The sequence below is a fragment of the Rhinopithecus bieti genome, unplaced genomic scaffold (genome assembly GCF_001698545.2).
Source record: "Rhinopithecus bieti isolate Rb0 unplaced genomic scaffold, ASM169854v2 scaffold_51763, whole genome shotgun sequence".
In the NCBI taxonomy this organism is placed as follows: domain Eukaryota; kingdom Metazoa; phylum Chordata; class Mammalia; order Primates; family Cercopithecidae; genus Rhinopithecus; species Rhinopithecus bieti.
This window is the reverse complement of record NW_016820890.1, coordinates 821,092-830,009: the sequence shown is the minus strand read 5'-3', so window position 1 is coordinate 830,009 and position 8,918 is coordinate 821,092. Positions and strand designations below refer to the sequence as shown.

Sequence of the window (8,918 nt, the reverse complement as noted above, 5' to 3'; positions counted from 1 at the left end):
TTTTTTTTTTTTTTTTCTTCCTGCTTCATAAAGCTTTATTTCCACTTATTCCAAGGATTGAGAGAGTGCTCCAGGGTAGTTCAAAAAGCTGCCTAGTGGCTCCTAGGAGGCTTAGGCAGAAGCCCTGTTGCTTTATGAGGGGGCCCTTCAGAAGTCCCTGGGCACAGTAGGCCCGTAGTCGTGCTTGAGAGTGAGCCTTTCAAAGAGATAGTCACCCAGCCCAGCCTCTGGGCTGGCCAGCCTATGGAGATGGGTAAGGTGGTCACTCATCTTTTTGAGGAGTTTTGCTTCCTTACGTAGGAAGTGACTCTCCAGGAAGCAGGAGAGATGGGATTCTGTGTGCATAGAACCCAGGGTATGAAGATCCGAAAGGGTCTGATTTCTTTTTTTCTCCAGGCTATGCTGGCTTCCGTGGCATCCAGGGTTTTATCCTACTCATGTTGAGAAGGTATCTGCATGTCATGGAAGAGAGCGCAGCCGCCATGTTGGCTTTGCATTTTCAGGAAATGTCCTGTGCCCTCGAGCTTCCCCTCGGCCATTCGCCAAAGTGACCCACGCCTTCCGGAGACACATTATCGCGGTGGGAATAGAAGCCCAGACAGAGGTAGATGTAGGAGGCCCGCGGGTGCAAATTGACCAGGCTGTTGATGGTTGCCTCAACCTCTGTGGAATAATTTTGACGAATCTGGGAGCTCATGGTTGGTTGGCAAGAAGGAGCTAACCACAAAAACGGTGTTGGCTGGCCTCAGAAGCAGGAGATGGCCGAGAAGATGGTCCCAGAGGTTGCAAGTGGAGAGGAGATCCCAGGGTAGTCGGAGGCTGGAAGAAAGAGTCCCTGGATCTGTTCCGTCCAAACAATGTTGAAGCAAGACACAGATCTCTGGGTCCTCCGAATGGGCTGCCAATATATTTCTTTCTTTTTTGAGACAGAGCCTTGCCCTGTCACGCAGGCTGCAGTGCAGTGAATTCCGCTTCCCAGGTTCAAGCAATTCTCCTTTCTCACCAATCCCCAAGTAGCTGGGATTACTGGCACACACCACCAGGCCCAGCTAATTTTGTATTTTTAATAGAGACGAGGTTTCACTATATTGGCCAGGCTGGTCTCGAACTCCTGACCTCAGGTAATCAACCCACCTCAGTCTCCCGAAGTGCTGGGATTACAAAGGCTTTAGTCACCACGCCCGGTCGATATTTCTTACACTGGATCTTCTGGGTCACTAGTCTCTTTCACCAGTGACTATCCTCTCCTTAAATATATCTCCTAAGACTTTATGTGAAAAAAAAAAAAAAAAATCATAGGTTTCTCAATCACCAAATATCTTATATGTACGTGTGTATATGTGATGTACTTGAATATCTTTAAATTCTTCTCTTCTGGTAGCCACATTCTTTAGCACTTCTGTTTCTCTGGATGTGTTTTATTATTGTCCTGCCAGCTCTTTTTTGATTTGGCTGCTGAGTCCCTTGGAAGAGCTATTACTTTTGTTATTGTTTTCACTTTGTTTGTCTCAAGTCTAGTTGTTGGAGGTTAAAACAAGCAAACAAACAAAACAATCCCATAAATGGATTTGTGTTGTATAATATAAAGAGGCTGTCAGTCATGATAAAGCACTTGAGGAAAATCTTCAAATTCTTCAACCCCCTGAACTTACCAAGCCTCCAGAGCAGGAAAGCTCTGGCCACTTATTCAGCTTCCTGTTGACATTTTGGGGGACAATGATAGCAAGCCCACTTACATGGAAGCTGATATCACCCTTTTTTTGGTGAATCCCCTAATCTCTGCCAAGATTTTCCACAATTCAAGTATGTCCTATCACTTCTTCCTTGGTGTTGACACTGCTCTCTGTGTTCTCAATATTTGGCCAGTCTCCGAGGAAGAAAGTTCAGTGCCACTTCTTTCTTTCACTGTTTGTTGAAAACCCAATAGAGTTCATGGCCTCATTTGAAAATGTCTACCTAAAATCCAGAAGTTAGTCCCCTATGTCTTCAAAACTAACGATTTAAAGCTTTAGTATTTTTGCCTTGATGCATGTATAATCAGAATAATTTGCATTAACTGCATTCTATTGATAAAGTGATTTTCCATATGTGATTTTAATGACCATATAGTTTCATATCCTTAGAAAAGAAATTTTAAAGCCACTAATAAATGTCAAATGGATATGGGAAAAAGGGTCTGTTAATGGGTGAATGGATAAAGAAAACATGGTATATATACACAGTAGATTCTTATTCAGCCTTAAAAAGAAATGGGAAATCTTGGCCAGGCACAGTGGCTCACAGTTGAAATCTCAGCACTTTGGGAGGCTAATATTGGTAGATCCCGTGAGCCCAAGAATTCAAGATCAGCCTGGGCAATGTGGTGAAACCTTGTTTCTACAAAACAGTACAGAAATTAGCCAGGCATGATGGTATGGACCTGTAGTCCCAGCTACTGAGGATCGGGGATTGGGACTCAAGTGGGAAGATTGCTTAAGCACAGGAGGTTGAGGCTGCAGTGAGCTGAGATTATGTCACTGCCCTCCAGACTGGGAAACAGAGAGATAGAAACCCTGTCAAAAAAATGAATAAGTAAATAAATAAATAAATAAAAATAAAAAAGGAAATCTTGCTGCTATTTGCAAGCAACATTAATGAACCTGGAGAACATTATGTCAAGTGAAATAAGTCAGACACAGATTGACAAATATTGCATTGAACTTTTTGTATGTAGAATCTAAACATTAAAACTCATCAAAGCAGAGAGAATGGTGGGTCATAGTGGAATGGGGCAATATTGGTCAGAAGGTACAAACTCTCAGTTATAAGATGAGTTAAGTTCTACTGTATTTTTAAATTGAAATTTGATAATAGAGCATATTTTAAGAGTCCTCACTGGCCACGTGCAGTTGCTCAAGCCTGTAATCCCAGCACTTTGGGAGGCTGAAGCAGGCAGATCACCTGACGTCAAGAGTTCGAGACCAGCCTGGCCAACATGGTGAAACCCTATCTCTACTAAAAATACAAAAAGTTAGCCGGGCCTGGTAGTGCACTCCTTTAGTCTCAGCTACTCAGGAGGCTGAGACAGGAGAATCACTTGAACCCAGGAGGTGGAGGTTTCAGTGACCCAAGATGGCACCACTGTATTCCAGCCTGGGCAGCAGAGTGAGACTCCATCTCAAAAAAAAAAAAAAAAAAAAAAAAAAGAAAAGAAAAGAAAGAAAAGTTCTCATCGTAGGAATAAATACACAAAAACATGTAACTATGGATATATTCATTAATACGATAATAGTAATCATTATGCAATGTATACATATATCATCTTGTTGTAGACCTTGAATATATACAATCTTTGCCAGTCAATTTTTAAATTAATAATAATAAAAAAATAAGATGGATGCAAAGTATCCGTGGTCAGGACTCTTACTATAGGTTGCACTCTCCCTCACAATATGTTCTAGTAAGTATTGTAATAAAAGGTTTCAGAAGAACTCCTTAGTAGTTGGTGTAAAGTTAAATATATCTACCCAAAAGAAGATATGTGACAATGGTAAATGAGAGGTCTTATCAGCACATTGTTTGAATTATGAGACAGATCTGATGTAAATTAAGAGTTATAAGTGCCCTCCTTTTTTGTCTTTTGTAAATGAAAGCAACTTACATTACCTTAAATGCCAACCTGCTCTTGGAGACATATGCTTCATGAAAACTAGATTACTTAATGAAGTACTTGGCTACTCCATTCATGACAAATGCATTTGAAAATGTTGTAAAATAGCCATAGATTACAGACCTCATCACACACATGGCTATTAATGCAATGAGACACGACAGAGCACGAAATGTGCAATATTCATTCACATTGGGAGCTGAGTACTATCAGTGCATACATGTGTGAATTAATACAATATAACACACTCCTGGCCATGGAATGTCACACAGTGATGATGATTGGGATTGTAAAATGCCTTAATCAAATATTATTTGAAAAGAACAGGTATATACTGTCACATTGATGACAAGTTTCAAAAGCATTGAGCTAAATAAATTATGCTTCACTATAGTCAATAGTCCTTTAATTCTACCAATTGTGCAATTATTTTGAATTGCTTTATTGGGACTACATTTCACTTCTGAAGTCTTATATGAGTAATAGAACATTGGAAAAGTAAATTAAAGTCAGCAGTGTGTCTTTATAACTTCATATCCAGAAACGTAAGCATAATAAAAATATAAATGTGATTATATTCACTTTTATGTATTTAGGGGCATAGACATACTCTGTTGGTAATTTTGCCTCTCTGTCTCTTATAGTTATCCCTTCTTTTTCTTTAATAGCTATTTTCCCACAATCTGTGTATAAGTGTTTCAGTCATTTCCATGTTTAAAATTTACCTTCTTAGATCCTGCATGCCTCTCCTTCTGTTCACAGGAAATATTCTCAGTTTCCATTAACTGTTACCACTTCTATACGTTTACTCTATTATCAACGGACAACAATCAGCTGCTTTACTACCACCCCATTCCCATCTCAAACCCCGATCTTAAGCAATAACTGTTTTAACTGGTCAATAATTATAAATTAATTGTTATTGTTATTATTATTATTATTTGAGATGAAATCTTGCTCTGTCGCCCAGGCTGGAGAGCAGTGGCTCGATCTCAGCTCACTGTAACCTCTGCCTCCCAGGTTCAACTGATTCTTCTGCCTCAGCCTCCCGAGTAGCTGGGATTAGAGGTGCCCGCCACCACACCTGGTTAATTTTTTTGTATTTTTAGTAGAGACGGGGTTTCACCATGTTAGCCAAGATGGTCTCTATCTCCTGACCTCATGATCTGCCCACCTCTGCCTCCCAAAGTGCTGAGAATGCAGGTGTGAGCCACCGCACCCAGCCCTCAATTAATTATTATAAAGACCATTTTCAATTGCATGAGTCTTGCTTGATCTTTCTTGTGTTTGACAATTTCTATCACTCTCTTCCTGATTTTCATTACATTACTTTTAACAAATTCCCTTCAATGTTTTTGGTGATTTCCTCTCAGCATTCTTCTCTTCCTCTTCATATTCTGAAACTATTATTTCCTAAGATTCTGTTCTTGTCCTTTTTATTCTTTTTAGATCTCACTCTGCACTCACCTGATTAATTTTTTTCCACACTCTGCATTTCCAGTGCTTATAATTCAAGTGTCAACACTAGCTTACACTTTTCTGAGCGGTAATCCCATATATATCTACTGCCTACAATATTCCTCCACTTATAGAATCCTCAAAGTCAACATGACCCAAATAATCTTCCCTTTTATCATCCTGCTTATTTTCCAATAATCCCTGTTTTGTGAATGGTTTCACTATTAGTTCATTTATCTAAGCGTCATATGTAAAAGTTATTCTGGCTTCTCATTTTCTCTACTTTCTAAATTATACATGTGTCTCTATTTATTACTTACTGAACAATGGTAATATTATTAGTGGATTTATGCTTGTATTCATCAATATATGATTTTTTTATTAGCTTGAGATGTCATAAATTGGTTCTTCATATTCTCAGAAGTATTTTGCGGTAGTTTTCTTTCAATATGTTAATATATTTTTAAAATTTTGTGAGACTCGGTATATTAAATCAATGAATTGCTCTATTTAAGAACTTTCATATTGCATTCTTCTATAGTATAGATATATGCTTTGGTGTTTAAAACAGAATCAGAGACAGAGGTGGAGCAAGATGGCAGAATATAAGGATTCACTAATTGTTCCCACAACAAGGGCACTAATTTAACAACTGTCTATACAAGAAAAAAAAAAAAAAACACCTTTATAAGAACCAAAATCAGATTAATACTCACAGTACTTGGTTTTAACTACGTATCAAAAGAGGCACTGAACATGTAGAAAAGACAGTCTTGAATGGCAGGTGATCAAAAGAGTCTCAATACAGTAATCCAGAGAATTCTCCTGAATCTTCCCCAAGCCATTTAAGATGCTACCTACAAGTCTGCAAGGATCACAGCATTACTTCCTAAGAAGGAAGGCTACCAATAAGCCCCGAAAGTGAAAGCTACAATAACTAGATAACTCTTCAGTGCCCAGAAACTGAAGAACATGTGTTACTATCAGTGCTATCCAGGAAAATATGACCTCACCAAATGAAATAAATAAGGTCCCAGGGACCAGTCCTGGAGAAATAGACATATGTGACCATTCAGACAGATAATTCAAAATAGTTGTCTTGAGGAAATTCAAAGAAATTCAAGATAACACAGAGAAGGAATTCAGAATTCTATCAGATAAATTTAACAAAGAGATAGAAATAATTAATAAGAATTAAGCAGAAATTCTGCAACTGAACAATACAATTGGCATACTGAAGAATGTATCAGAGTCCTTTAAAGCAGAATTGATCAAGCAGAAATAAGAATTAGTAAGCTTAAAGACAGGCTATTTGAAAATACAATCAGAGTAGACAAAATTTTTTAAAAAATGACAATTTTTTTTAAAGTAACCTCATAAGGGCAAATATAAGAGTTATTGGTCTTAAAAGGAGATAGATAAAGAGATAGGGAAAATGTTTATTCAAAGGGATGTAACAGAGAACTTCCCAAACCTAGAAAAAGACATCAATAAAACAAGAAGACTATAGAACACCAAAAAGATTTAATCCCAAGAAAATTATCTCAAGATATTTAATAATCCAACTCCTAATGGTCAAAGATAAAGAAAAGATCCTAAAAGCAGCAAGATAAAAGAAAGAAATAACATACAACAGAACTCTAATATGCCTGACAGCTGACCTTTCAATAGAAATCTTACAGGCCTGGAGAGAGTTGCATGACATATTTCAAGTATTGAAAGAAAGAAAGAAAAATAACCTAGAATAGTATATCCAGCAAAAATATCCCTCAAATGTGAAGAAGAAATAAAAACTTTCCCAGACAAACAAAAGCTGAGGAATTTCATCAACACCAGACTTGTCATACAAGAAATGCTGAAGTAAATACTTCAAGCAGAAAGAAAAGGATATTGATGAGCAATAAGTAGTCACCTGAAAGTACAAAACTCACTGGTAACATTAAGTAAAGAGAGAAACACAGGATGTTGTAATACTGTAACTTGGTGTGTAAACTACTTTTATCCTAAGTAGAAAGACTAAGTGATGAGCCAATCCAAAATAATAACTACAACAACTTTCCAAGACAGAGAGAGTACAATAAGGTAAGAATAATAAGATATAAATAAGTTAAAAAGAAGGCGTACAAAGTTAAGGCATATAATTTTATTAGTTTCATTTTTGATTTTTTGTTGTTGTTGTTTACACAGTGTTAAGTTGCTATCAGGTTAAAATAATGAGTTGTAAGATAGTATTTGCAAACCTCATGATAACTTCAAACCAAAAAACACACAACAGATACACAAAAAATTGGAAAAGCAGGAAACTAAATTATATTACCAGAGAAAATTACCTGAACTAAAAGAAGATGAAGGGAAGGACGGACGGAAGGAAGGAAGGAAGGAAGGAAAGAGAGAGAGAGAGAGAGAGAGAGAGAAAGAAAGAAAGAAAGAAAGAAAGAAAGAAAGAAAGAAAGAAAGAAAGAAAGAAAGAAAGAAAGAGAAAGAGAGTGAGAGAGAGAGAGAGAGAGAGAGAGAGAAAGAAGAAAGAATAGAAAGAACCAAAAAACTACCAGAAAACAAATAACAAAGTAGTAGGAGTACATCCTTATTTGTTAATAATAATATTGATTATCAATGGATTAAACTCTCCAATCAAAAGACAGAGTAGCTAAATGGATTAATAAAATAAAGACCCATTGATATGCTATAAGAAACACACCTCACCTGCAAAGATATACACATAGATTGAAAATAAAGAGATGGAAAGAGATATTCCATGCCAATGGAAACCAAAAAAAAAATAGGCCTATCTATACTTATATCAGACAAATAGATTACAAGAAAAAAACTATAAGAAGAAACCAAAAGGGTCACTATAGGTTTGCTTTTTTTTTTCCCAAATACAAGTTCATATCGTCTGCAAACAAGGGAAATTTTACTTCTTTTATTCCAGTTTGGATGCCCTTTATTTATTTATCTTGTCTGATCACTCTAGCTAGGACTTCCAGTCATATGTTGAATAACAGTGGTACAAGTGGGCATCCTTGTTGCATTTCAGAAATCAGAGTAAAGACTTTCAGTTTGTCCTCATTTAGTCTGACACTAGTTGAGGGTCGGCGATATATAGCTTTTATTACGTGAAGTATGTCCTTCTATCTATCCCAGTGAAAAAGGGTTTAATTCAACAAGAAGATATAACAATACTGGGGCACCAGGATATATAAAGGAAATATTATTAGAGCTAAGGAGAGACAGAGGCCCCAGTACAACAATAGTTGGAGGCTATTTCTTCCAGACAGAAAATCAACAAAGAAATGTTTGTCTTAATCTACATTATAGACCAAATGGATCTAGCAGATATTTATAGAACATGTCATCCAATGACTGCAGAAATTCAAAGAATTATTAGTGGCTACTATGGGCAACTATATGCCAATAAATTGGAAAACCTAGAAGAAATTGACAAGTTGCTAAACACATACAATCTACTAATATTAAAGCAGGAAGAAATCCAAACCCTGAACAGACGAATAACAAGTAATGAGATTGAAACCATAATAAAATGTCTCCCAGAAAAAAAAAAAAAAAAAAAAAAAAAAAAAAAAAAAAAAAAAAAAGATTCTGGACCTGATGGCTTCACGGCTGAATTCTATGAAACATTTAAAAAAGAATAACAATTCTATTTAAACTATTCCAAGAGAGAGAGGGAGGGAGGGAGAGAGAGAGAGAGAGAGAGAGAGAGAATACTTCCAAATTCATTCTATGTAGCTAGTATTATCCTGAAACCAAAACCAGAGAAAGACATCAAAAAAAAAAAAAAAAAAAAAAAAAA

General features: G+C 36.6%; 1 pseudogene; it reads right to left on the bottom strand.

Moving 5' to 3' along the window:
• Positions 1-147: 147 nt before the first annotated feature.
• The window catches only part of LOC108520597 (ferritin light chain pseudogene), a 122,603-nt pseudogene continuing 113,832 nt past the window's right edge, over positions 148-8,918 (bottom strand).